Consider the following 25,317-nt stretch of genomic DNA (forward strand, 5'->3'; position numbering starts at 1 on the left):
CTGGAGAGCTCAGGGGCAGTCCTGGTCTCAGCCCCAGGGCCATCCTTACCCGTCCCCAGAGGCCACTCCAGCCATCCGCCCTGCAGTCTTTCACCTGGGGATGGAGCTCTTGAGCATCCTTGGTGGGGCCGGGGGGGTTGGTGAGCACAGCTTGGCAGAGACCAACCCTCCCATTCCATGCAACTGTTAAAACCATGACGTGTGCGCACACAGATAAGCTGACACCCAAAGTCTGTGTTGGGGTTTTCAGTTAAAAGCAGCAGGACTCGATGGCATGGCACCAGTTATGCAAATTAAAAGCACTGGCGTGTATTTTATGAGGAACACAGGCTTCCAGGGTGTGTGTAAAGCAGCAAGTGAGCACTTCAGGGAAGGGAGAGGGAATGGGGGATGGAGACAATGGGGACCGCAGGAGGGTGCTCGGCCTGCAGTGACCTGGTGCCCAGGACCATGCGGCAGCCCGTGCCCGTCTCTGCTCCCGTGCCTGGCAAGCCACTAATAAACAAATGGGAGACAGAGGGCAATCTTGAGGTCAAAGGGAAAGCAAAAGATTTCCAAGAAAATTAAAAATTAAACAACCTTTTGGACTGGTGATCCCCTCACTCTGTTCCAGGAAAATCTGAACTGCAAAGATCAGAGTCCTGTGGCAGAGCCGCACACACAGGGGCTGACTTCGGATTCCAGAAACATTCCAGACTAGACACTGGAATCCCACCTATTAAAACATCCACGGAAATTGGAAAAAACACAAATATTATCCTGCAAGTTCTTAGCAGAATTCACAATAAAATGGGGTCAGAATAAACAATAGGGTTAAAACCCAGAATGGAAAACACACACTGTCATGATGAGCCCTTCCTCCCCCACTTCCCTCCCCTCCCTCCCCCCCCCCCTTCCCTCCCCCCCTCCTCCCCCCTCCCCCCTCCCCTTCCCTCTCTCTTCCTTCCCCCTCCCTCCCCCTCCCTCCCCCTCTTTGGGTGGAGGGTAGAAGGCACCTTTCAGGGGCAGCTCTGAGGCTGCAGGAGGAGAGATGGAGAGAGACCCTGCTCAATGCCAGAGTCCTCAGGCTGTCAGTGAAAGGAGTCCAGGGCACAGTCCTGCCCCTGGCCTGGGTGCAGTGGGACCTTCTCTCCTGGGAATTCCAAGTGGCTCCCATGGCCCCCATCGCTCAAGTGGACCTCATATGAGGGGCTAATGGCCCTCGAGCAGCAAAAGTGCTGGCCACTCTTTCCTAGCCACACCACAGAATGGAGAATGGAGAGGAACACCCCCCCAGGAGCCCCTTTTCCCTGTGGCCAGCAGCCTCCGCAGCCAAGGCTCCCAGTCACACGACACCCAGAGTCACCTCCTAGGGCAAAGAGCAGGCTGAGACTGCGGACTCGGCTTCGGGACTTTGAATCCTCAAAACTCTGGATCACTGGAAACCAAGGGAGGGTCCAGAGTGACGGAGAGGGACGAGTGGGAGGCACAGGAGAGGACGCGTCCCAACAGGAGCATCGGAGGTGAAAACAGGACTCACTGCTCCCACATCTGGCCAGACAGGCAGAGCTGAAGGAGAGAGTGAGCACGGAAGTGTGACCCCAGCAGAGGAGCGGTCAAAGGCAGCAGAGGACGTAGGACATTTGCCGAGAACGGAGCTGGGGAGACGGACGGGCTTTGCCAGCATTGCCAACAGCAGCTCTGGGTGACGGACTGAGGTCCAGGAGACGCGCCAGCCCCCAGTCCTGGGCCTCGCTGCTCTCAAGGGTGCAGCCAGACACGCGGGAGACCCTCATGGGGGCAGTAGCCTCTCCCGTGAGACATAAGTTGTCCCTGCCGGTCCTTGCTCACAGCTCAGCCTTCAACAGCCAAGACCCCTGCTCGGAAGCTCGAGGAAGCGCTCACGGTGTGGAGGGGAGTCTGGCTTGAAGGCGCCCGTGTGCTCATCCCGGGAGAGGTGGGAGTCGACTCTCGACTTTGCCAGGACGGCAAGCCTGGCAGTGACCACCACAACCCCATGTGGCGTGCCCTCCAGCCAGCAGAGACCGCAGGCCAGGCGGGAAGGGAGTGTCGGAGGAGGAGGGTCCAAAACCCCAGGTAAGGGGCTCCCAGACCTGCAGTCACCACACAGAGGGCCCTTGCCACAGGACTGAGCAGCCTGACAGTAGCCACCAGCCCCGAGTCCAGCTTGGCTTCTCTTTGGCTCTTTTTTTTTTTTTTTTTTTGAGAGAGAGAGAGAGAGAGAATTTTTTATTTTTTTTTTGGTGGACACAACATCTTTATTTTATTTTGTATGTGGTGCTAAGGATGGAACCCAGCGCCGCGCGCATGCCAGGCAAGCGCGCTACCACTTGAGCCACATCCCCAGCCCTCTTTGGCTCTTTTCAGAAAAATTTTGCCTCTTTTCTGAAACAACTTGACTCTTCAGGCTGTACCTATGTAACTTTAATAAAAATATGTACCAAAGAGTACGGTCTCAAAACACTAACAAGAAGCACCCCAGAAATTGAAGGCCACTGCCGTGTTGGTTTGGTTTGGTCTGGTCGCGGTGCTGGGCATGGGCCCAGGCCTGGCGCAGGCCAGGCTCAGGCCACCCTCTGAGCCCCACCCTAGCCCTGTAGTGGGCGTCTCTAAGACGCATCTCTTGGTAACCGGTCAGACAAGCAGGAGGGACCCAGAAGGTGGGAGCAGTGCAGGAGAGGCACAGGGCGGCTCTGCCCATCAGATCTGTTCCTGCCTCTTGCTGGGCACAGAGTGAGACCGTGTGTCCCTGTCCCTGGCAGTTAGGGGGACCCAGGTTCTGGGATCTAATCAGGGAACACCAGGTGAGAGGAACGGGGCCCAGGATTTGTGGGGTGCATCCCAACTGCCCACCCACAGCCCTCCTCTAACACCCTCCCTCTCTGTGGGCTGGAGAGCAGACGACCTTCAGCTGACTTGGAGGCCGTGGGTTGAGGATGGAAGGTGAAAAGAGGAGGCTGGGTCTTGGAGTCCCTGCTTGGGGACAGCCACCAACCCTGACGCTCAGTAAGCTGACTAGCATAGAGGGCAGCAGCCATCCCTTAACACAGCTGGGGACTTCATGAACACCGAGCAGGCTGACCCAGAGGGCAAGTGCCAGCCCTGTGCCGCCAGAGACGGTGCACCTCTCAAGTTCTGCAGCCTTCAGAAACCCGTCCGTGCAGGGTCACTAAGCCAGCTTCCTTGTAGGCAGAGGAAGGCGTCAGGAAGACCAAGCCAGGCTGGGGTGTGGCTGCCTGGACGTGGGAGGTCCTGGCCCCATCCTCAGCACCAAGCAAAACAGCAGCCACGCCCTCCCAGCAGGGACAGATGGTTCCCCGTGGAGGGCGCAGCCCTGCAAGTTGGACCACCTGAGGCCGGCCCAGCAGTTGAATAAGATAACGAGTCACACACAGTCCTTTTTTATTACAGATACATTTGAACTGAGTTCTTTAAATCCCTTGGGAACTAGAATGACATATGCACGATGACCTACAATAACATCATTGTTATATCTAAAAACACTTAGGAAATAGCATTGGGAGAAAAGAAGAACAAACGATAGAAAATATCTCATGTGAGAATCAAACAAGAAATCACGAGACTTACATTAAGAAAGCCATAAACTTCTACCAAAGTACTGACCAAGACACGAACAGGGAGGGAGATCACTGGCCCAGAGAGGAGGCAAACATAAAGATGTCAGTGAGCAGAAATCGGTGCCCATCTGAGAACAGATATTGCTGGCTTGGGTTCATGAGGGACCAGAGTGTGTGAAGGGATCTTTGGGGGGCTCATGTTATTTGAGAGATGGAGAGAGACATGTGGCCCCCGACCCCAGCCTTCCCGCCTGATGGGCACGCTTGCCCCGCTGAACCTGCACACGGGCAGAGCTCAGCCACAGTTGCCTGGAGACCAGCAGGTGAGCACACCAGGTGGTGCCTAGCTTTCCTTCAGCAGGGTCCTAATCCAGGTGGCATCCAGCTGTGCTGACTGTGACAGGGGCAGTGGTGGCGGTCCCTGGGGTCGGGGGTGGCACACCAGCTTCCCAGCTGAGTGGGTAGTTTCTGGTTGGCAAAGAGGGAGCGGTGCCTGTGCTGGCCCAGTCTGTGTTCAGAGTCGTTCCTCAGCACTTGCTTAGCTCCTGTCTCGTTTCCCCTGATGACCCCGGGCTTTCCTTTCCACCGCAACCAGCTGCAGGGGTGGGGGGGCTTGTTCTCTGCAGCTGAGCCCCACTTATACGGCAGGTGGGCATGTTCTGGGGAGAAACTCAATCACTCCCGATAGCTTCTCCGAAGGTCTGCCCCCCAAGCCGGGCTCAGAGCCTGGCCCACTTGTGATCTGTAAGTTCTGCTGGGCGGCAGCAGGTGCCCCAGAAAGCTGGAGGGGATCCAATCACACTGACACAGGCTTGAGAGAGGGCTTCTCGGAGGCCGGGTCTCTTCTGCCATCTGGAGTTCCAGATCCTGGGTCTAATTAACACCTTGCTCACCTGCAGCCACTTTCACTTCCAATCCATCTCAACAAACTCAATGCTTTAATGAACAACCAGTAAGCATTCAGCAGACCCTACGCCAGGGGCAGGGAAGCACAAACAGATGCTGTAGTTCCTGCCCGGGGAGCTCAGCCACTGCAGAAGAGGAGGCCCCAGAAATCAAACCACCTCCCCAGGGGCCATTGTGGCCAGGACTGTGCACTGGTGGGGAGAGGAGGAGGGCCAGGCCACAAACACCCGGGAGTCACAGGAGCACCTCCTGCCACAGACGCACCAACGGGCCCACATTCTTGATGGTGGAGGGACTCCATGGGGGGGACCCACCCCTCACACATGGGCTGGCCACATGGCTGGTTTTGGCTAATGGCACGTTAGCAAGCATGAAGCAAGTGGAGGCTTTGTAGGTGCTTGTCCATTGGACCGGCTCTCACCAACCTTGAATGCAGCCAGACCGTGCCAGCTGGTGAATGCACCTCGATAGTGAGAGACATGGCTCAGGAACCCCCAGGAACCCCTAATAATGCCCCCTGACCATCACCCACCTGCAAGCCACTGCCAAACATGAGTCTGAAACCACTGACCTCCAGCTGACCATAGAGGAAGGCACAAATCCAGCAAGGCCAACAAAAACCCGCCCAGCTGGGCCCAGCCCTTCACTGGGCCACCAAACCACAAACTGATGATGGTTTTAAGCCACCAAGTCGTGGGACTGAGCTGCCTACTCTGCCCAGATTTCTGCTACGTCCCCAGGCAGTTACTAAAGAAAGAGAAGGACTGCTCTGTGCACTCTAGGATGTGGCCCCTCCCCTGGGATTTGCCGCTAGAGCAGGGGACTGCCTGTCACAGGGGCTGGCCTCCTCCATCTGAGGCAGCAGTGGATGAATCCCCGAGTGCCTTTGGCGCAGACCAGGTCTCCAAGGGCATGTGCAGCAGCCTTGAACAGAGGCATCCCCCAGGGTCAAGGACTGGGCTTGGCAAGAGCACATCGAGTGACGCGGGGATGCTTGGTGACAATCCCATTGGCCCTCCTGCCAGTGTCCCCTAGAAGCCAGCGGCTCTGTTGCCTCATGGTCAGGAGGACCGGGTGTGAATTCCAGCTCTGCCTTTCAGTACAGAGGTGACCAGGGGCAAGACCTTCACCCAGCTCAGAGGCCGTCTCCTTGCTGGCTGTCTCCATGGGCTGGTGACGCCCACTCCCAGTGCTGGGAGCAGAGACGTGGGCCCCAGGGCAGGCTCCACTCATGAAGAGGCTTGGGAACACCGAGCCGGCCTGCCTGAGAGGTGCCTGGAGGCACACCCTGACTCAGATGACTCTGGCGACTGGAGGGTGCTGTCACAGTGGATCTTGGGCCCCTGAGAGGCCCGGCTCTCCCTGTGGGGCCAGTGCTCGCTCAGTTCCCTGGTCTCCACGCAGACAGCCCTCCCTCCTGCAGTCAAGTCTGTCTTCAGAGCTTCTGGGGGAGGTGTCCTGCTGGCCTGGGACCCCAGGCCTCCCGACCAGACCCCACCCTCAGCTTAGACCCCCACTGGGTCTGGCTGGACCCCCTGGCAGGGTTGGGACAGAAGCCGGTCAAATTAGGCCAGAGAGGCCCAGCTCCACTCTGTGAGTTGAGGGCTGCAGGGCAGAGCCCATCCTGCGGGAAGCGGCTGGATCCCTGGGCGGTGCCTGCGAGGTCACCTGCAGAGAGGCCAGGGAGTGCTGAGAGAGGACGGAGCCAAGAGCCAGGGGCCTGAGCTCTGTGCCCAGCCTGGGGCATCACAAGAGCCGCAGCTGCTCGAGGCACAGCCCCTGTCCTATGAGCTGCCTGTGGGTCGGAACACACAGACGCTCTGCCCCCAGATCAGAGAGCAGAGGTCACAAAGCAGCTGTCACGGTGCGAAGCCTCCCTGCACCTGGTGTCCTCTCTCAGAGGTGTGCAGAGGAGTGCTGCCCCCCACCGCGTTGCCGAGCCCACACACACCTCCACGGCCAACCAACCACGTGATCTCTCTTCCCGGGGAGTTGGAGGGAATGGATGTTTCAGAGGCTGTGCCCACCTTGTCCTGGGAGCTCAGGCCCCTGGCTCCTCCCGGGCCTCCAGGACAAGTGTGTCCCCACCTGGACAGGGCTGGGCAGGGGTGCAGTGTCTCCAAGGGGCCGTCCTACCGCCTCGTGGCTGCTGCTCAAAACCCCAGCGGGCAGTCTGCACAGGCACAGGTACTGGACAGAGTGGTCACGTTGTTGGGAATTGCAGGACTTTTGTTGGAGGGTTCGAGGGACAAGTAGCCAGATGATCGGAAGCCTGGGTGTCTTGGAGAGCCGGGGTGCGTGGGCTTTTCTTCCTGTGCTCCTGTCTGGGCACAAGGCCTCCTCAGCCCAAGCTGTAGGAGACAGTGAGGCCTGGGGCTCATTCTCCAAGTCACATTTTCAGGGACCGGCAATTACTCTGAGCGGGTCAGCTGGCTCCTGGGAGGACCAAGCGGCCCTCCGAGGTGGTGTGCAGGCTCTGGTGGCCAGCTGGCACCTGTGCCCATCCAGCCTCCATGGGCCCGAGGAAGCTCAGGGGCTGACTGGGCACCACCACCCTGCGAGGCCCATTCTCAATTCAGGCGCATTTTGTGAAGAAGATTCCCGGCATCTCGCCCCTCCCAGCACTTTCCCAAGGCTCCTGAGAGACAGAAACCTCTCCCTCCTCCAGCCAAGGCCAGGGCTGCAGGGGCAGGTGGGAACCCGGGCAGTGAGGACCCCCTGAAGCCTACAAGCAGACGTGAAGACCCAGAGGGGAGAGCGAAGGACGGAGACTTGGGGTAGGAGAGCGGGGCTCTCGGCAGGGAGCCCTGGGCGGCAGAGCTGAGTGGAGGTGCCCGGCCACCAGCACTGGGGCTCGTTTGCAGACCAGGGCTCTCCTGCAGGGCCCCCACTCCTCCTCGCAGCCCTGTGTTCAGGACATGCTGCTGCATAAGGCGTTGTCCCCCGCTGGGCCTCTCAAAACAGCAGACGCCCCTCAGGTGGTGGTTCCCATGGACCTGATGCCTGGGACAGGCCAGCTGGGCAGTGCTGGCTCCAGGTGTCTCAGCAGGACTGAGTCCCAGAGGCCGGTGGGACCACGCTGAGTCCTGGGGCTGTGTTCTGGCCGTCGACCTGCCGGCGTGATTAGCTTAACCCCACGTGAGGGTGAGGCAAGGGACCAGAGTTGTCCTGTCCTCTGTACCTGTGACGGTCACTGATGTGGTCACTGCCTGGCTGTGGCCTCACTGTGGCCCTTCCTAGATGGCAGCTCTGGTGTCACCTGCAAACACGGCACCTGGGGGCTGAATCCTTGCTCTGCTCATGGTGTCCTTTGAGTCTGTTTTTCCATCTGTAAAATGGGTGTGAGTTCCTTTGGTAAGTGTCCATGTGGGGCAGAGAGGTGGTGTCACCTGTGTAGAACTGCGTTGGCAGGTGTGAGTCCACACCTGACTCCTGCCTTTAGCTGCTATGACATCACCCAGGTGTGCTGTGTGGCCCCCGCAGTCCAGGTGGTCTGATCCCACGGCAGCCAGCCCTTCCCAGGGTCTGCTGTTCAATGGGCCCCTTCGGCTCCAGAAAAAGTGCCTGGTGACTCGGGGTCGACCTGCCCTCCTTGCAGAGGCCCTGACACCTCTCCTTGCTCTCTGGTCTTGTGTGGGACACTGGCCATTCAGTCCATCTGTGCCACCTGGTTGGGGGGAGCCCCTACCTGTCCTGGGACCTCTACAAGGTCGTGTCTCCAGTGGACTTGACTGTGAGGAGTGGGCTGCCCCCTGGTAAACAGCTCCAGCAGGCGAAGCCCCCTGGCTGTCCAGCCACCCTCCCTCAAGTTAGATCCCGCGTGCCCATCTTGTGCCACAAGGGAGCCTGTGGCCTGCCCTTGGGTGCTCACGTCCCATGGCGGTCTTGGGCCTCTGCCCCCTTTGGAGTTCTCGGGTGAGGTCTTGGGTGGGGCCTTGGGTGGGGCCTTGGGTGGGGCCTTAGGTGGGGTCTTGGTTGAGGTTTTGGGTGGGGTCTTGGGTGGGGTCTCGGGTGAGGTCTTGGGTGGGGCCTTGGGTGGGGCCTTGGGTGGGGCCTTAGGTGGGGTCTTGGTTGAGGTCTTGGGTGGGGCCTTGGGTGGGGCCTTGGGTGGGGCCTTAGGTGGGGTCTTGGTTGAGGTTTTGGGTGGGGTCTTGGGTGGGGTCTTGGGTGAGGTCTTGGTTGAGGTCTTGGGTGGGGTCTTGGGTGAGGTCTTGGGTGGGGTCTTGGATGGGGTCTTGGATGGGGTCTTGGGTGGGATCTTGGGTGAGGTCTTGGGTGAGGTCTGCAGAACATGGTGCTGGCTTCCAGGTTCTGAATCTTGTGCTTCTTTTTTGTCGTTACCAAGATGGTGGACACATTCCACCTGTCCATCTCCCGGACTTCAGCTACATACTGGATACGACTGTGGTCCCACCCTGGTCGTCACTGTGACGGTCACCCAGGGCAGACACTTCCGCTGCCCCTGCATACTGGTGCCTGTCCTCAGTGTGCACCCTGTTGGAGCCCTGCTGTGCGCAGAGCCTAGACCTGAGCCTGGCACCTCATGGTCTCCTGTAAATATGTGTTGCCTTGAGTCTTTGTGGAGATCATTGCCGTGCCAGGGGGGACCCCAGGGCTGTGGCCTCGGCACCCCCAGGAGCTTGTTACAACTGCAGATTCTGGGCCCTGCACAGTCCCAGGCCCATCACTGAGGACTTCGGGGGCTGGACAGGGACCTGGGAGTCAGCCCCCAGGGACTCTGCCCACCTGAGGAGTCCTGTCAGTGCATGAAGGATGCAAACGAGGCTGGAGTCCCTGCAGCTCCGAGCCACCAGCAGGTGTCACCCTGACACAGGTTGGCAGGTCTGCATCCTGACTTTGCAAAGCTGGTGGAGACCTGCAGGACCACCCTTGACTGGGGACAGCAGATGAGCAGAGCTGACCCACCTCTGGGTGGTCAGCCCATTGGGAGGAGGAGGAAGAGGAAGAGGGGGACAGGCCACGAGCGGTGTGTGTTTGAACCTTTAGGAAGGACTGGGCTGTGCAAGCCTATCTCTACATGAATGTCATCAGGAAGCCATTCAGTGGCACGAGCAATGACGTGAGGTTGGCAGTGGCTCTGGCTTAGGGAGCTCGGGACAGCTGATGTGGGTCCAGGGGCTCGAGGAGACTCTTCAGGTTTGGGGGCCCGGGCTGTCCCCGACAGGCCAGCCATGCCCGCCTTCTAGACGTGACCCTGGTTTGTCAGATGAACCAGTTCAAGCCGTTTCCTGTGGGCATGGGCCTTGTGCAGCAAGTGGACGGGGTCCAATCCGCGTTCGGAACCGCTTTCCCAGCACGGACAGCTGGGGGAGGCCTGGGGCAGGACACAGGGCAGGAGAGGAGAGCATATGCAGAAGCCAGCTGAGAGGTGCGGTGGCCGCTGGAGCAGGGGACCTGGCCATGGGCATTTGCCCTGCTCCAAGGGCTGGCCAAGGTCACAAGAACTCAGGGGACAGACCTGCAGGCTCAGCCACTCTGCCGCCCAGTGTTCCTGCAGCTTGGAATCCCTCTGGAACCAGCAGGGAAGGGCTGCTTGTCTCAACCCTCGCTCCACTCTCTAGCAGAGGTCCCCAGACAACATGGACACTGGGGAGGACCCACGCCAGGGGGACTTCATGCCCAGCCCTGGCCCTGCAGCCGGGCCCACCCATGCCTCCCCAGGGAAGGTGCTGGGCCTTGGCAGTGTGGGGAAGGGGCCGGCCCAGGAAGGAAGGCTGAGCTCCAGAGCCACCTGCCAACTGCTCCTGGCCAACCCAGGGCCAGGCCTGAGTCACTCACGGCCCAGCCGCCTGCAGCCCACGTGACATCTGAAGCGAGGCCCCCTTCACCATGTGCAGGGGAGCAGGAGCGTTGAAGACACCACCCTGCCTTTGAGCTGTGGCTTTGCTGCTAAGAGCTGGTGACCCTGGCCTGTGCTCCCGGAGAGCAGCTTTCCTGTCTTCGAGGTGGGGAGGCCCCGATGGAGCTGTGGAGTGCCCAGCGCAGAGTGGCCCCTTGGGAGGCTCCCTACCTGGGGTCCCTTTCCTTCTCCCTCCCTGTGAGGGAGCAGCTCACAGAGTGGCCTGGCCGTCCACCCCAGAGCGGCCAAGTGGCTGGGCTCCTCAGGGCCCTGGACGCTGTGGTGATGGGAAGCCTCCCCACGCCGCGGCTCAGGCTGTCTGTTGCTTGGTGCTGCGTGGGCCAGGGCCAGTGGGGAGTGGCTCTTCCCTCCTGTGCTCATGATGCTGAACGCGTCCAGTGGAGCAGGGGGCCTCAGAGGCCATGAGGAATGGGTGGAAAGAGGAGGCTCTTGGGGACCCAGCCTGCCTCCGACTCTGGGGCAGCTGGGGCAGGATCCGAGCCTTCCGAGTTCCCCCTGCACAAGTGAGGCCCAGAGACGTGACCTCCAAGACCTCACTCAGTGTCCCCCGAGATTCAGGAGCAAGACCCCCAATCCAGGAGACAGCGGGCTGCACTGGACAGGGAGGACTGTGGTGTCAGCAGGGCTGGACAGGAGGGCTGAGGTGGCGGCAGGCCTGGAGGGGAGGGCTGAGGTTGGGGTGAGCGCCACCTTATGTCAGGCCCTGTGTTCAATACAGCCCTGCCCAGGGTCAGTGGGGTGGAGCAGCACCTGCCCTCTAGGGGGCCCTCGACCTCCTCCCTTGGGGATTCCTTACCATTAAGAAGCCAAGCCCCATGGGCCAGGTGGCCAAGGCCACAGGCTTCAGAGCAGACTGGACCTCCTGGAAGCCCAAACCATGGCCATCTGAAGCACTGGATGGAGGGACAGAGGGATGGAGGGGCCCACATGATCGAGGTCCTCTTGGCAGGAAAACAGGACCTGGAGTGGGGCCAAGGCCAGGAAGGGTCAATGACACGGGGCCATCCTGCAAATTGGAAAACAAGGCCCTTGGACACTCTGTGCCGCCACTTACCTGGAAATGGTCCTCAGCCACCCAGAGCCACAGTGGCTGCAATGTCAATGTGCGACACAAACTGCAGGGCCCCATGTGCTCCTGGTGCTCCTCCCCATCACCTCTGCAGCCCGGGGGAACAGCAGGAGGCCAGAGGAGGAGGGCCAGGACCCAAGAGGAAGGGCCAGGGCCAGCTGTGTCCCTCAGCAGGACAGCTGGAGCCCTCCCATGCCAGGCCGCTCTCTGGCCTGCAGCTGGGACTCGGCACAGAGGCCGGCTTCCATGAACTTCCCGGGGGGCTGCTGGCTGCCGCTCTGGGGTGGACGGCCAGGCCCAGGCCCAGATGGCGCTCTGCCTCCCACAGCTGGGACGGGAAGAACTGCAGGCCTCCGCGCGGCACGGCAGTGCTTGAGCCAGGAGGGACCAAGGAACGTGGGAAAGCCACGTGGCCTCGGACTAAGCTGTGTCCTCACAGGTGAAGGGGGCAAGGGGTCCACCTGCAGTGTTGCAGAGAAAGGGGACACAGTGACCAGCACCATGGGGACCCACGGCTCTCACTGTTAAGAGGCCCAGCCCATGGGCACTGTGATTCCAAGGCAATGCCGGCCTCTCCCAACCATCGGGCACCCAGTTCTGAAGCCCGCAGGTCACCCTGCCTGCTGACCCCCTCCCTCTGTCGGAACTGGGCTGCCCACTCCTACCTGGGCCAGAGCCTGAAGTGACGCTTGCCAAGGGCCCTGCCAGGTCTGACCACATCCAGCCCAGGAGGGGCTCAACGTCCCCAAGACCCAGACACTCAGGACATGTGGGCAGATGGGCCTTTGTGCCCTTGACCAAGCTCCTCCCACGGCCATCGGTCAACTGCAGCTAAGAGCCACAAGGCCCGTGTGCTTCTGCCCAGCTAAGTGCCACCAGGGACCTGGCAAGCGATCATTCAGGGGGCACCATCTGTCCCTCTGTGTCCACAGGGAAGCTTTGAAGCAGCCAGTGAAGCAGGACTGTCCAGCTGCCCCCTCTCAGGAGGCAGCCTCCACATCAGCCAGTAATATGCTGGCACCTGGGGACGCTTCTGCAGGGGTGGCGGCCCGCCGCCTGATTCTTGTTTTAAAAGCAAAATGTTTTGATTTTTTGGATAAGGCTGCTCCCCTCCAGCTCCCCGGCCCTCCCACCCTGCCCACCACTGAGCTGCCTCAGGCCACACCTGGCCATGAGGGTCTCAGCCAGGGCGCTGCAGTCCTGGGCCCCAGGAGAGGCCGCAGGCTTTGCACAGCCTGCAGCGGGAAGGGCTTAGTGAGAGCAGCCCAGGCGCCCCTGCCCAGGCCGGCCACACAGCTCAACGGTGGGAGCAGCTGGTCCCTGGTGGAGGGGACCCCTCCAGGATCGGGGGCCAAACCCACCCACAGGGGCAGGTGTTTTCTTGCCTACTCCAAATCCACCTCAGGCCAAGCTGAGCACAGTCCTGGGACCCGGGGCCTGGGCACTCCTCCTGCACCCCAGTCCTCGTCCTCTGCAGGGGCTGCAGTCAGGGTCTCAGGCCACTGCCCCAGGGGCCTCACCCTTTGCTCCATGACCCTCTTCTTTCCCAAACTGATGTAAAAACACCTGTGGTCTTCAGGGCGCCAGAGCACCAGGTGTGCTGGGATGAAGCTCGCAGCCCCGTGGCGGCTCACGACCACCTGTGGGGCGGCTTCCCTGGTGGCCACTGGCCACTCCTGACTCGCTCAGCCCCCGCTGCAGAGGGCCTCAGGACAGCGAGCAGGGAGCAGGGCAGGAGGTGCTGTGCCTCCCAGAAGGAGAAGCAGGCAGAGCCAGGTAAGTGGTGTTTATTGAGCCCCTGCTGTATGTGCACCATGCACAACTCAGGGGCTGGGGTTTCACTTAGATTCCAGGAGACAGAGCCTCCCCTGGGGGCTCACCTCCCCCAGTAGGAGACACTGACCGTCACTTTAGGGGTGGCATTGAGGAGCTGAGTTTGGGTGGCCCGGCGAGTCAAGGGGAGGGGGCAACCGCCCACTGCAGCCCCCCAGGAGCCTGCTTGGCATCCCGAAGCATGGCGCACGGACTCAGGGTGGGGTCCTGGGGACACCTGGTCACGTCTGGGCCCTGGAAGGCCCAGGCAGGGGTGGGGCAGCACCTCCCTGCTCGGCTCCCTCTAGGCAGCCCCTGCGCGGCGCCGGCTCCCCCTGGTGGCAGCTTGCCACACGGCCTTGTTTCCCTGGGTCAAGGCAAGGTCTCTGGGGTGCCCGCCAGCCCCGCTGGTGACCTTCAGGTTTCCGACACCCTTCTCCCTGGCTGTGGGCATCGGGTTCCCTCCAGTGCGCTGTGTGGTGGACGGCTTGTTCCCAGGGTGCAGCGAGATGTGGCCAGCGTCCCTTGTCCCGAGAGAATCCCAGGCAGGGGAGGACAGCCCTGGAGCCCTGGATGGCTCAGAGCACCTTTGCCCCTGCCCCAGCCATTCTTTGGTTTTTGAGACAGGGCCTCCCTAAGTCACCCAGGCTGGCCTTGAACCTTGGTCCTCCTGCCTCAGCCTGCAGAGTGGCTGCAGTGACCCCGGTGGGCCCGGCGCCCACTGGGTTCAGTTTTCCTACTTGTGAAGTGAAGTTTGTGCCACCTGAACACTGACGGCATTCCATGAGGCTTGGCGCCAGGCTGCGGTATGAACCCGACCTGCATTCTCTCTGTTAACCCGTGGGAGTGTTATCTTGGTGTCTCGTCCACTGTAACGGATTTATCCCCACTTTACAGATGAGGAAGTGGGGCCCAGACTGGGTGGACAACTTGCCCAGGACGGCACAGCTGCAGACCCAGGCGGAGCGAGGGACAGACTGGTTTCAAGCACGAAGCCTCCTCTCCCCCGCCGTCTCGTGACGGCCCACGACTCTGAGCTTGCTCAGACGGCTCCACCGAGGCCACTCTAGAGACTTCTCCGGAAAGTACCACGTCATGTCGAAGCTCAGTCACCTGGTCACCCCCCTCAGGCCCTGGGAGTGGGGACTGTCCAAGGCCAGAGAACAGGAGGGCCTCCTGGTCACCCCTGGGGCTGTAGTGAGGCTCTGGTTCCAGGACTCAGGGGCCACATGCCCTGGGCACCGCAGGTGTGTGCAGAGGGTCCACGCCAGTGAGGAGGTGGGCAGCCTGGACCAGCTCCTGGAACTGCCCCGGAGGCCACCCTGGCTGCAGGAGGCCAGTGGCTGAGCACAGCCTCTTCCAACCTCTCTGAAGGGACAGAGGAGAGCTGGGCGTCAGGGACACGACCCTGCCCAGGGCCGTCCCCATTGCTATCCCTTAATGCCGAGGGGAGCAGGTGGCCAGGAGTGCACGCCTTGCTTCACGGTGCAGGTTTCAGGGCTGGAACGGCCCCAGCTGCTGGCCTGGGGTCCTGGGTCTCTGTCATGGTGGTGTCTCTTCCCTGTCCCAGGTCCCCACAGGACCCTCAAGTCGGCCCTTCGTCTTCTAGCCACCTGGAGAGCCCAGCCTCCCTGGCTGCCTCTCCTAGAGAATGGGGTGCAGGCTGTGGGTGCGGCCCACTGTGTCCTGGGCGTGACGTGGGGGTCTTCCCCACCAGGCCTCAGAGGCCCGGTTAGCCTGGGACTCCTGGCGGAGGAGAGGACAGGCTGGGGCTCTAAGTGGGCGAGGTGGTCAGCCAGGCCTGGGATGGGCTATCTCCCCGGGTGGGCCATGGAGCCACAGAACAGGACGCAGGCTGGCTGGCGGGCTGGAGGCAGAGTGGTGGGGAGTCCCCTGGGAGGCCAGGAGGAGTGAAGTGCTCACAGAGAGTCCGGCCACAAGGAGGGAGGGCAGGGACAGGGAGGGCCCACGGGCCACGTGCTCATTTCCACTTCTTAGCAGAGCTCTGATCCCCTTTCCCGACTGGATTCCCTGCTGCAGGGAGCACGGAGCCAGCCATTGTCAGGGCCTGGTGCAGAAAGCTGCAGCGGGCCACACCTGTCTCCCGAGGGCTGGTACTTCCCGGGTCAGCTGGCCACGGTAGTCCTGGACAGCCCGGCCTCTGGGCAGTTATGGACGCCCTTGGTAGCCTGTGAAGGGCCTTTCTGACACAGAGGGGCAGGTGTGGACCTTGGGAGCTCTATGTCCTGGTCTGGGGACAGACGGCCAGCCAGTTAGCTTCAGCCCCCTGGGATGGCATCTCTGGGCCTCTCTTGGGCCGGTGGGCCCCAGCCCTGAGCTCCAGGCACTCTGCCTCTTCCCACCTCCAGCTCCTGAAGAGGCCACCCTGGGCAGGCCTCTGGCGTTCCCTGGTTTCAGTGCCCAGGTGCCCGTGGTGCTGCAGAGAGCCCCTGCTCCCATTCCCAGCTCCCGTGCCACCCGTGGAGGGCAGCAGTGGGTCGGGCCTCAGGGGTCCCAGGCCTGGTTTTGGGTGGCTGCCTCTGCAGGAGGCCACCTGTCTCTCCCACGAGGCGAGGCCTGAGTCCTGAGCCGGGAGGACGCCCCGCTGAGCAGGGGGTGAGCGGGGCCTGGTGCCGAGACAGCCACCGTGGTCGGTGGACACCGCTTGTCCCAGAATGGAGAGGAAGCAGGCCATTCCCTGAGTCCTGAAAAAGGGCAGGCACCTGTCCCCTCTGAGTCTGCAGTGTCACCAGCCCAGGGGAGAAGCTTCCAGGAAGCAGGAAGGTGACAGTCAGCCTGAGAACAGATTGAGGTGTGACGGGTGACAGCCAGAGATGGCCCAGGAGGTGGGTCAAGACGCCCTGGTCAGCCACGTCCACAGACACCACGGCTGGAATAAGACACCGTGGTCAGTGACCCTCCCCACAGAGAGAAGGGAAGGATGGCTGAGGGTGACATGGACGAGAGCAGCACCGTGAGCTTCCTCCCAGAAAGGACAGCAGGAGTCCCGCTGAACCGAGCTTCAGCCCGGGGGGCCTCCGTGTGACCAGAGGTCCAGAGGTGGCCTCTCGTATTGGTTAGCTCTTGCTGCGTAACAAACCCTCCCCACACTGGACTCGAACAGCCGGTTCTGATATTGCTCCTGAGCTTGTGAGCGGACGGGGCAGTTTGCCACTGGCCAGCTGCCCAGTAGGGACCAGTGGATGAGCTGGGCCTCTTCTTTCCCAAACTGATGTAGGATGAGCTGGGCCTCATGGTGGCTGTTGGTGTTGGTGGCCGGTTGGTCCTGGAGCTCAGAGGGGCACGGGGGTGAGTAAGCTGTGCGTGTCTCACCCTCCAGCAGGCCGGCCCAAGAGCACCAGGCAGGCCCGGCCCTGCTCGCGGGTGTGCTCCAGCCTCTGCATTTGCTACCAGCCTTGGCCAAAGCAAGCACATGGCTCAGGGTCTAGGGGAGTGGAAAAGCAGACTCAGTCCCTTGAGTGGGAGGACTCTAGATCCATGATGCAGCGATGGGAAGAGTGGCAGCCATTTCCGAGACCTGCCACATGGGCTTCAGGCTGGGTTGGACCCAGGAGCTGCTCCCCTCTTGACTCTGCTTCTTTCTTTGTCAGATCCACTTGCAGCCAAGGCAGAGTGAGCGGTCACCAGGGACTCTGGCCTCCTTCAGGTCCAGTGGGATGAAATTCCCTCTCTTCCCCATGGTTCTGAAGGAAGCCCCCAGATCGCCCCTCCTTGACTGGTTGGACAGTGTGCCCATCTCTGGGCAGACTCTGCCCTGGAGGCTCGTGATGCCGTAATGGCCTCCTCAGGGCACAGAGGGGGGAGTGGGCTCCACACGCCTCGTGGACAGAGCAGGAGCAGGAGCGGTGGCCTTGGAAGCCAGGTGCCACACAGGAAGCTGAGGACGCTGGGTAGACAGGGAACCCGGCCGGCAGGCCAGGGCCTTCTGTTTACGCCCTCTTTTTTTTTTTTTTTGTACTGGGAATCGAACCCAGAGGTGCTTAACCCCCGGGCCACACGCCAGCCCTTTCTTATATTTTACTTAGAGACAGGGTCTCGCTGAGTTGCTCAGGGCCTTGCTGAGTTGCTGAGGCTGGCTTTGAACTTGCGATCCTCCTACTTCAGCCTCCTGAGCTGCTGGGATCACAGGCGTGGGCCACCACCCCGGCCCGTTTGCTCCCTCTTGGGAACACCTGCTCGCCGCCAGCCCCGCCTCTCGGGCTCTTTGCCTTCTCACCACGAAGTCCTGGGAGTTCTAGAAGGGGCCGCGTCGCAGTTTGCGGTCGGGTGGGCTTTGTGAATGTCCCCTCCCAGCCTGGCTTTCCTCCATTTCTTACGGGGACTTTTCATCCGGTAAGCAGTTTTGGTGTGGACGAATCTAACCGGACTTCTAGTCTGTTTTTTAGGTCTTGTCTGAGGCGCTTTCTGCCTGGGTCTCCTTGGAGAAGATCGTGGGTCTTCCTTGCTCATCTTGAATCGATCTTTGTGGACGGCATGAGATGAAGTTCGAGTTCCATTTCTTCCAAACAGACGCCCGGTGCTTCCTGGGCCTCGCCACTGTGTCCTGCGGCTACATGAGAGTCACACCGGAGCCTGGCAGCTGGGAGACACTGACTTGTCCTCCGTCCACAGCGCTGCGTTTGACCGTACTCATGCCCCACTGTGGGGTACCAAGAGGTGGGCCGGGAGGAGTGGCCAGGCGTGGCCTCGGAGTGGGCTACCGGGCTGCTTCGAGGGCCTCATACTCCCTGGCCTCCTCGGGCTCAGCCAGCAGGGCCGGGGCCAGAGCAGCCCCTTGACCTGGGACCGAGCATAAGTGGACTGGGTCCTTTTGATCCAATGTATCCAGTCTGCGGAGCCGCGTGGCCGGCAAACACACAACCCTCCCCCACAAACTCTCCCAGTCTTGCCCAGCTGCCCCGGGCAAGGAGGCAAGCTGCCTGGGCCCCAGACCACACAGTGGGCGTCACGGCTCCACACGGCACGGCGGATGCTTTAGAGACATTCCAGAGTCACACCCACCTGCTCTGAAAGTCCTCCGTGGCTTTGCCAGGTGCAGCGGCCTGTAATCCCAGCATCTTGGGAGACTGAGGCAGGAGGATTCCAAGTTTGAGGTCAGCCTCTGCAACTTAGTGAAACCCTATTTCAAAATAAAAAAGGGGCCAGGGATGAAGCTCAGTATCAGATTGTGTGTGGGTTCACCCCCAGGACTGCAAAGAAAGCCGTCTGTGGCTCCGACCCACTCAGTCCTCCACCCCCCAGCCTCCACCCCCCAGCCTCCACTCCCCAGCCTCCTCGGCAGTAGCCCAGAGGCCAGGAAGCAAAACTAGCCAGCCATGTCCCCCTGGGCTCCCTAGTGTGGGCACAGATGTCAAGGTCCCAGATGAAGACAACTGCCACAGTGTGCCACATCCCGTAAGGAGGCTGGGCCCCTAGGAAGGGAGGAGAAGAAGGAGGATGCAGTGAACCTTCTCCCTGCCCTCGGCTGGTCCTGGACCACCCACTCACCACCTCTGCCTCATGTCGGGGGCGGGGGCACTGCAATGCCCCCACAGAGCGACCCCTCCCTCTGTCCCAAGCCTGGCTTGGCTCAGCACCTCCTGGGGGCCTCTGCTTTCCACTGCATGGACAGTCAGGGCAACCCAATGCCATCCAGCGGAACCGCCCGGCCCCGGCCCTGGTCACCAGAGGTGGGGACACAGGGGCCCTGCAGCGGCCCTTCATTCCCGATGCTGGGCCCAGGCATCTGGGGGTGTATGGGCAGAGCCAACCTCACCGACCCCTTCCAGCTCCGGTAGAGCCAGGGCAGAGGGTGGAGAGCAATGTCCCTGAGCCCTCAGCCAAGGCGTGGAACCCCCGTGACACGCCCTGGCCACCCAAGCACATAGGCTGCCTCCAGTGATGGCCACTGAGTCCCGAGGCACTGTGCCACCTTGGGAGTGTCAGCTGGGTCCCCAGCTGGGGAGGACTTGGCTGTCCAGGGCAGGTGCAGATGTCAGGGGTCAGCCTGGAGGCGCTGGTCTTGCTAGAGCAGCTACGTTGGTAGAAAGTTCTGCACTCTGTGTCACTCAGCAAAGCCACCAGCCTCCCTCTTCCTGGATCCTGGAAGGCATCCTTTGCCTGATCTGCCCCGTGGAGCCTGGTGGGGGCCGGTGCCCTGGCCGGAGCACAGTGTGGCCCAGCGTTGAGTGGAACTGAGAGTCACCGCAGGCGCTGTCTCAGACCCAAGGGCCCTGGCGGGCAATCTGGGACAGAGCCGGCCCCACCCCACCTATTTTGAGAAATGGGGACATCAAAAATAGAAAGGCCCTAATTCCACAGCCTGAAGCTCTTGTTTAGAGAGCGGCAATGAGCTAAGACAATGAGTCCCAATCGCGCATCGTGGTCACAATGGGTTTTTCTTTTTTTAAGTGCTTCAAACTCTTTGAGGGGACAAAAATTGGCTAAATTGTCTTTAAAGCTGGAACAGACATTGCCAGCCTTGGGGTACAGGGAAGGAGTGGACTTCCGGGGGACCGCCCTGCTGACGAGAGGACTTATGTTTGATCAATTGATTACATTCCCAACCAGGGGGAGCAGGACGGTTCCAGAACCACAGCTGCTCTACAGCTTGGGTGCTCCTGAGTTGCTCTTCTGACCTCGCTGGCTCCCGGAAGCTGGGATTTAGCCAAGGCTAAAGGTGGCAGAGCTGACCCTGGCCAGAGAGGGCCGTCCGCCGGATCTGCAGGTCGAGGGAAGGAGAAGCCGCCTTTTCCTGTTCTTTCCGCCCTGATGTTGAAGAGCAGCATCAGGGTGGAGCGTGGCTCTGGCCTTGCACACCGTGTGCCGAGGAGGACACCAGTCCTCCTCCCTGTCCTCCTCCCGTCCTCCTCCCTGTCCTCCTCCCTGTCCTCCTCGTCAGACACTGATCAGACGTGGGGTCGGTGAGGAGCTGAGACCGAGGTGGGGGCACTCTGGGCACAGCAGAGGAGGAGCGGGGAGGCAGGGGAGGAGCCTCCATGGCCAGGGGACCTAGGATGACCGTGGGCAGGGACGGGATGGCCACCAAAGCAGGCAGAGCTACGTGGCAAAGGCCGAGATGGAAGGGCGCGTGGCGAGGAGGCAGCCGTGGCTGTAGAACCGTGAGGCTCCTGAAGACACACGGGCCAGCGCCAAGCTCGGCCTCTGGACTTAAAGTTTCCCGGAGTGAAACGCAGCAGGGCAGGGGTGAGGTGGACGGAGAACTGCTGCTGCAGAGTCCCCGCCCTCTATGGGGACCCCCCACCAGAGACGCCCCCTGCCCGGTCCACAGCCGGGTTCTCATCCGAAAATGCCCAGAGCCAGACACGCAGGAGCCCGAGGAGAGCCAAGCCAAGGGAGAAGAGCCAGGCTCTCTGGGTGGCGCCACCCTGGTGGGGTGCGGGAGGCTGGGCAGGAGTGGCCTCCGGAAGGTTCAATGAGAAAACGAGTCAGCTTTTGTGAAAGAGAGCCGGCTGTCAATCCCCAGGGACAGTAGTATAAGGTGGCTGTCAATCCCCGGGGACAGTAGTTTTAGGAAAGGGAAACCCTTGGTCACACTTGCCCCTGAAGTTCCCCAATACAAACCCTGAACAGAGGGTGGTGCGCTGTGCTTGGGGTGCCCCTGCTCTGAGGGCTGGAGGAGATGCTGGTCTAATGAGAGGTGGAGACTGAGCACCGAGGATGTCACCTGAAACCCACGACCCGAGAGATCGCAATAGAAGCCATGTGTCCCTTCAGAAGACAGACGGGGTCAACACTCAGGGACTGGGAAGGACTGAAGAGCTGGAATGGGGGTGGGGGGGTGCCTGCGGTTCAGCCTGGCGGGTCCCTGGCGCTACGCGGCACGGGCAGACACACACCTGGGCCAGTCCTGCCTCGAAAGGAGACCAGGGCCAGCCTGTCCCCACAGGGGAGTGTGACGAGTGGACTGGGTGAGGCACGTGCAGGACCATCTCTGGAGGGCTCTCATGGCCTCAGCATCCGGGGAACATGCCACTGTAAAGTCCCCATTTTTCCTTTCAGCTTTCAAAGGAAACCAGCAGTTGCATGGGCCAGGGGCTGCTGGACGTCTGGGCTCCTGCCTTGGTCCGATGGTGGTGGCCCAGCTGCCCAGCCCCCAGCCACCCTTGCTACCTGGCTGCCTTGGGAGCTGGGCGGCGGCAGGTGGAGGGGGGCGGTGGGTAGTGGGGGCTGTACTGAGGGCCCCCTGAAGCTCCCCCCAGGAGGAGCAGGCCGCACAGGGCCTCCTTTGGCACCTGGCTCTGGCCTGAGCTCCCTCCTGCTCAGGAGAGAGAAGCCGTGAGACCCCTTGGCCTCCCGTGGCCTCTCCTCTGTGTTCTCAGGGCCAGCTCCTGCCCGGTCCTCCGGGGCTCCCCGCTCCTGAGAGCACAAGGCCGGGACATATCTGGGTGACTGGCCTTGTTCCCGCTCAGCGCCACAGTCTGGTAAAGAACAGTGATGTCCCTGGGCCAGCGGGATTGCTGGGAGCTGCGGGGGAGGGGGACCAGGGACCTGGAGCCTCCAGGAGGTGAACAAGGTGGGCCACAGCCTGGGCTGGTGGCTGCACTCTGGGCACGGTCCTCAGAACTGTGCCGAGACCCGGGTACCCGCAGCAGGTGTGCACCGGGGCCGCTGCGCTGGCCAGTACCTCTTGATCTTGCAGCGATGGGACAGCGTCATTTCCCTCTTGCTCCAGCTTCACTGGGAGGACCAGGCCACTGGGCTCAGAGCTCCTGGGGAGGAGGACGGGAGGAGGCGCTGGGTCTGATTCCCCTTAGGACCTTACCCCTGTGAGGTGGGCACCCGCTCCCCGGCACAGCAGCAGTTTAGGAGACGGGAAGGACTGGGCCTTCAGTGCCCAGCGCCTGCCACAGTGTCCTCCTCACTGCCTGTCACCTTTGGCTGGCCGCCTCTCACATTTTCTCTTGTCACACCCTCAGTGTGACAGTGGATTCTCAGAAGCAGACACACAGGCACAGTCACACCTGCCAAGCCCAGCACCTTGCAGGCTGTGGCCCAGCCGGGACTTTGGAGCCCAGGTCACAGGCAGTTCCCGCTGTGCTCCTGATAGCTGCAAGACCCTGGCGGCCAGCTCTGCACCAGTGCCAGCCCCGATGGCCTCCGGGAGATGGGCAGGACGGGGCGGGGGAGGGGAGACCCTGGATGGGAGCTGGGAAAATCACTGCAGCCTGTCAGCGGCCACCAACGTCCCAGGTTCAGAAAAAGCACCCCGAAGGGCCCCAGCAGTGATGTTGTCTGTGCCGTGTGAGGTCGGTCCTCTTTGGAAATGAGGGCCTTGACGCTGGTCTCCCTGGCGTGGTACAGGTGGCTTGTCACTGCTATTGGGTTTTTCAAGGGGAACAGCACCACCCTGGGGTGGCCCAGGGCTGTGATAAGGACCCACATTGGACCATAAGGACCCTCTTTGCTCAAGCCTCAGAGCATGTTGTGTTTACACTTGGGGTCTGTCCTGCTGTCTCACTATCCCACCTCCACAGGCTCTTTCATACCTGCCATGATGACCCTGACCCTAAGCCCAACCATCTTTCTGCTCAGATTTAAGCCCTGTTCAGAGGGTTTGTATCAGTCAGAATAATTGAGGTCATGCCAAAGAAACAAACATCCCCCAAATCTCAGTGGTTAAAAACAACACCAGGTTATTTTTCACCCAGATTGCCTGCCCACTGCAGGTCATCAGGGACAAGGACTGGGGGCTTTGCACACAGCAGTCCCTCTGGACCCAGGTCAGGGGCAGTTATTCTCTGTCTCCCTGGACAGTGGTACCTCAGCCCTTGAAGCATGTGACCCGCTTTTCTGCACAATCTGTTGATCAGAGAGTGGACCATATTTCCTGTCCAGGCAGGGAGTCAGAGCAAGCAAACCAACATGTGCATGGAGACAGGGAAGCGCAGCATTTGGTGAACAGCGCTTGGGGCTGCCCTGGGGTTTGCAGACGGTGAGGGTGTTGGCTGGGCTTTGCCTTCATCCACTGAAAGGCTGTGCCTCCCAGCGGCCACCACTGCCAGGCTGGTGGCACACGTGGTAGGAACAAGGAGGTCGATTGCAGGATTCTGGGCAGTGTCCAGGGGAAGTGGCTGCCAGGTTCCCTTCCTCCTGGTCCAGCCTCAGGAGGCAGCCAGCAGGAGCCCTGGGCCGAGTCTGCACAGGAGCTGGTAGGTCACAGGAGGGCTCAGGGTCACAGTGCCGTCGGGAGGGAGGCAGACTCACTTTATGACAAGGGCTCTCGTGACAGCTGGCCCCTCCTGAGATCCCACCCTGTCACTTCCCATCGGGCCCCTCCCCACTGTCGCACTGGGGCTCAGTTTCCAACTCATGAACATGGCGGGCACATTAGACAGTGCCCAGCCGTCCCCTGACCACTTACTCTGGCTCTGGGTATGCGAGGACCGCGGACCCCTCCTTGCTCTGAGTCAGAGCTCTGCAAACTTGAGGTGCGTGAGAATCACCAGGAAACCTTGCGAGACCCAGACTCGTCCTCCCTCCTGAGCTGCAGGTGGGGCAGCAAGAATGGACAGAGTGAGAGGTCAGCAGAAGATACTGAAGGACAGAGAGGGGGGCAGGGGCTTGTCCTGGACGGTGGCAGGAGTCACGGATAACAACGAGTGAACTGGGGCTCCCCAGGGGCCACATCAGTCTTCTCTTCTGTGGCTCCTCCACGTCCACCCCACCTGAACACTTGCTGTTCCCTGAGCAGAGCATTGCTCACCCCACTGACCCACTGATAGCTCCGTAGGCCAGGCCCTGGGTGTGGCTGAAGCTGCTGAGCCCCAGGGGTTCCTGGGGCATCGAGGGCTGAGAGTCCCCTCCCCTCCTCTCCGAGCACCGTGCCTCTGCCACTGGTGAGCCCGTCCCCAGCGCTGCGGCAGGACCTGCTCCCTGGTTCTCGGACGACTCTCAGCATCTTCTAGAGCCAATTCCTCCGCCAGCAGTCAGGGCCACCTGTCACTCCCTCCTTCACATTACAGCCTCCTTGTGAACTTCCCTGGTGTCCTGAGGAGCCCATGCAGCCGCGCTCAGTGGGGACGGTGGCCTGTAAGTTGGACATGCATTGGATGGTCCACCTGAGACACTTTTCCTTGGGAGCAGAGGTTCTGGCCTGAGAGGTCTCTGGAAATGGGCTGGAGACCAGGAGGAAAGGAAGGGTTGGAGGGGAATCTGGCTGGAGTCCCGCCCAGAGGAGGGTCCAGCACAGGAGGGAAGCCCCAGGAGCACAGGGTGGGCACAGGTGGGCAACAGGAAGGGGGTAGGAGGTGAGCCGGGAAGCCCAGGGCCAGAGGTGCCAGGGGAGGGGAGTCCTGTGGACAGGTGGGGAGGGGACGTGGGAGTGAGACCTCAGCTGGCAGAGGGTGGGTGGGGTGCTCTGCTGATCCTCCCTCGGGTGTTCATGGTCCCTGTCCAGGCACCTCCCTCTTCCCTGGGTGGCCTCTGGCCCCCCCTTGCGGCTGCCCTCCCTCCTCCACGTGGCCACCTTGCTGAAATGCAGCCCGGGTCTGCCCTCCTGGCCTTCAAGCCCTTGGAACTTGCCCAATGCTCTAAGGACAAAGACCCCCCCTTGCAGAGGTCCCTGTGTTCCTGGTGGCACAGTTTGGGGAATGGACCCTTTTGGCCCTTCTGGAGATGCATTAGAACTAATAGGAACCTCTGTGAGGTCCGGGTGGGGACTGGCCTGTCAAGACTTGTCCAGCAGATGTGCTTCCCTGGGGAGATGGCTGTCCCCGGAGCTCCTGCCTGGGCAGAGCGGAGCACATAATGGGCTGACCGTGAGGCCGTGAGCAACAGGAGGGCCGGGGTGGCCGAGGGGCTGGCGGGGCCAGAGGCTTGGAGAAACATGCTCTTTGGAAGGTGAAAATGAGCTGTAATGGCTGGGAGGGAGTTTGTGCTTCATCCCAGACAGCGGGTGGCGGGCTGCGTGCGGGTGCTTTCGATTCTGTCATTGAGGCGCTGCGGAGTCAGGAGCACGGCGCGTGGGCTTTTCACCACGGCGAAAATGGCTCCTCTCACAAGCTCTGGAGCAGATGCCAGACGTTTCAGAGCCACTGCAGAAAAGCCAT

General features: G+C 61.2%; 1 long non-coding RNA gene across 1 annotated transcript; it reads left to right on the top strand.

The window, feature by feature from the left end:
• The first annotated feature begins 1,013 nt into the window (after window positions 1-1,013).
• LOC124092836 (uncharacterized) lies at window positions 1,014-22,347 on the top strand. The gene is made up of 5 exons (XR_006851704.2): window positions 1,014-2,076; window positions 13,014-13,210; window positions 13,926-14,052; window positions 14,144-17,923; window positions 19,817-22,347. It is a non-coding gene; the product is annotated as an uncharacterized LOC124092836 (long non-coding RNA).
• The last annotated feature ends 2,970 nt before the right edge of the window (window positions 22,348-25,317 follow it).

The sequence above is a fragment of the Marmota monax genome, unplaced genomic scaffold, assembly GCF_021218885.2.
Source record: "Marmota monax isolate L192 unplaced genomic scaffold, Marmota_monax_Labrador192_F-V1.1 WCK01_AAM20220418_F8-fsc00038, whole genome shotgun sequence".
NCBI lineage: Eukaryota > Metazoa > Chordata > Mammalia > Rodentia > Sciuridae > Marmota > Marmota monax.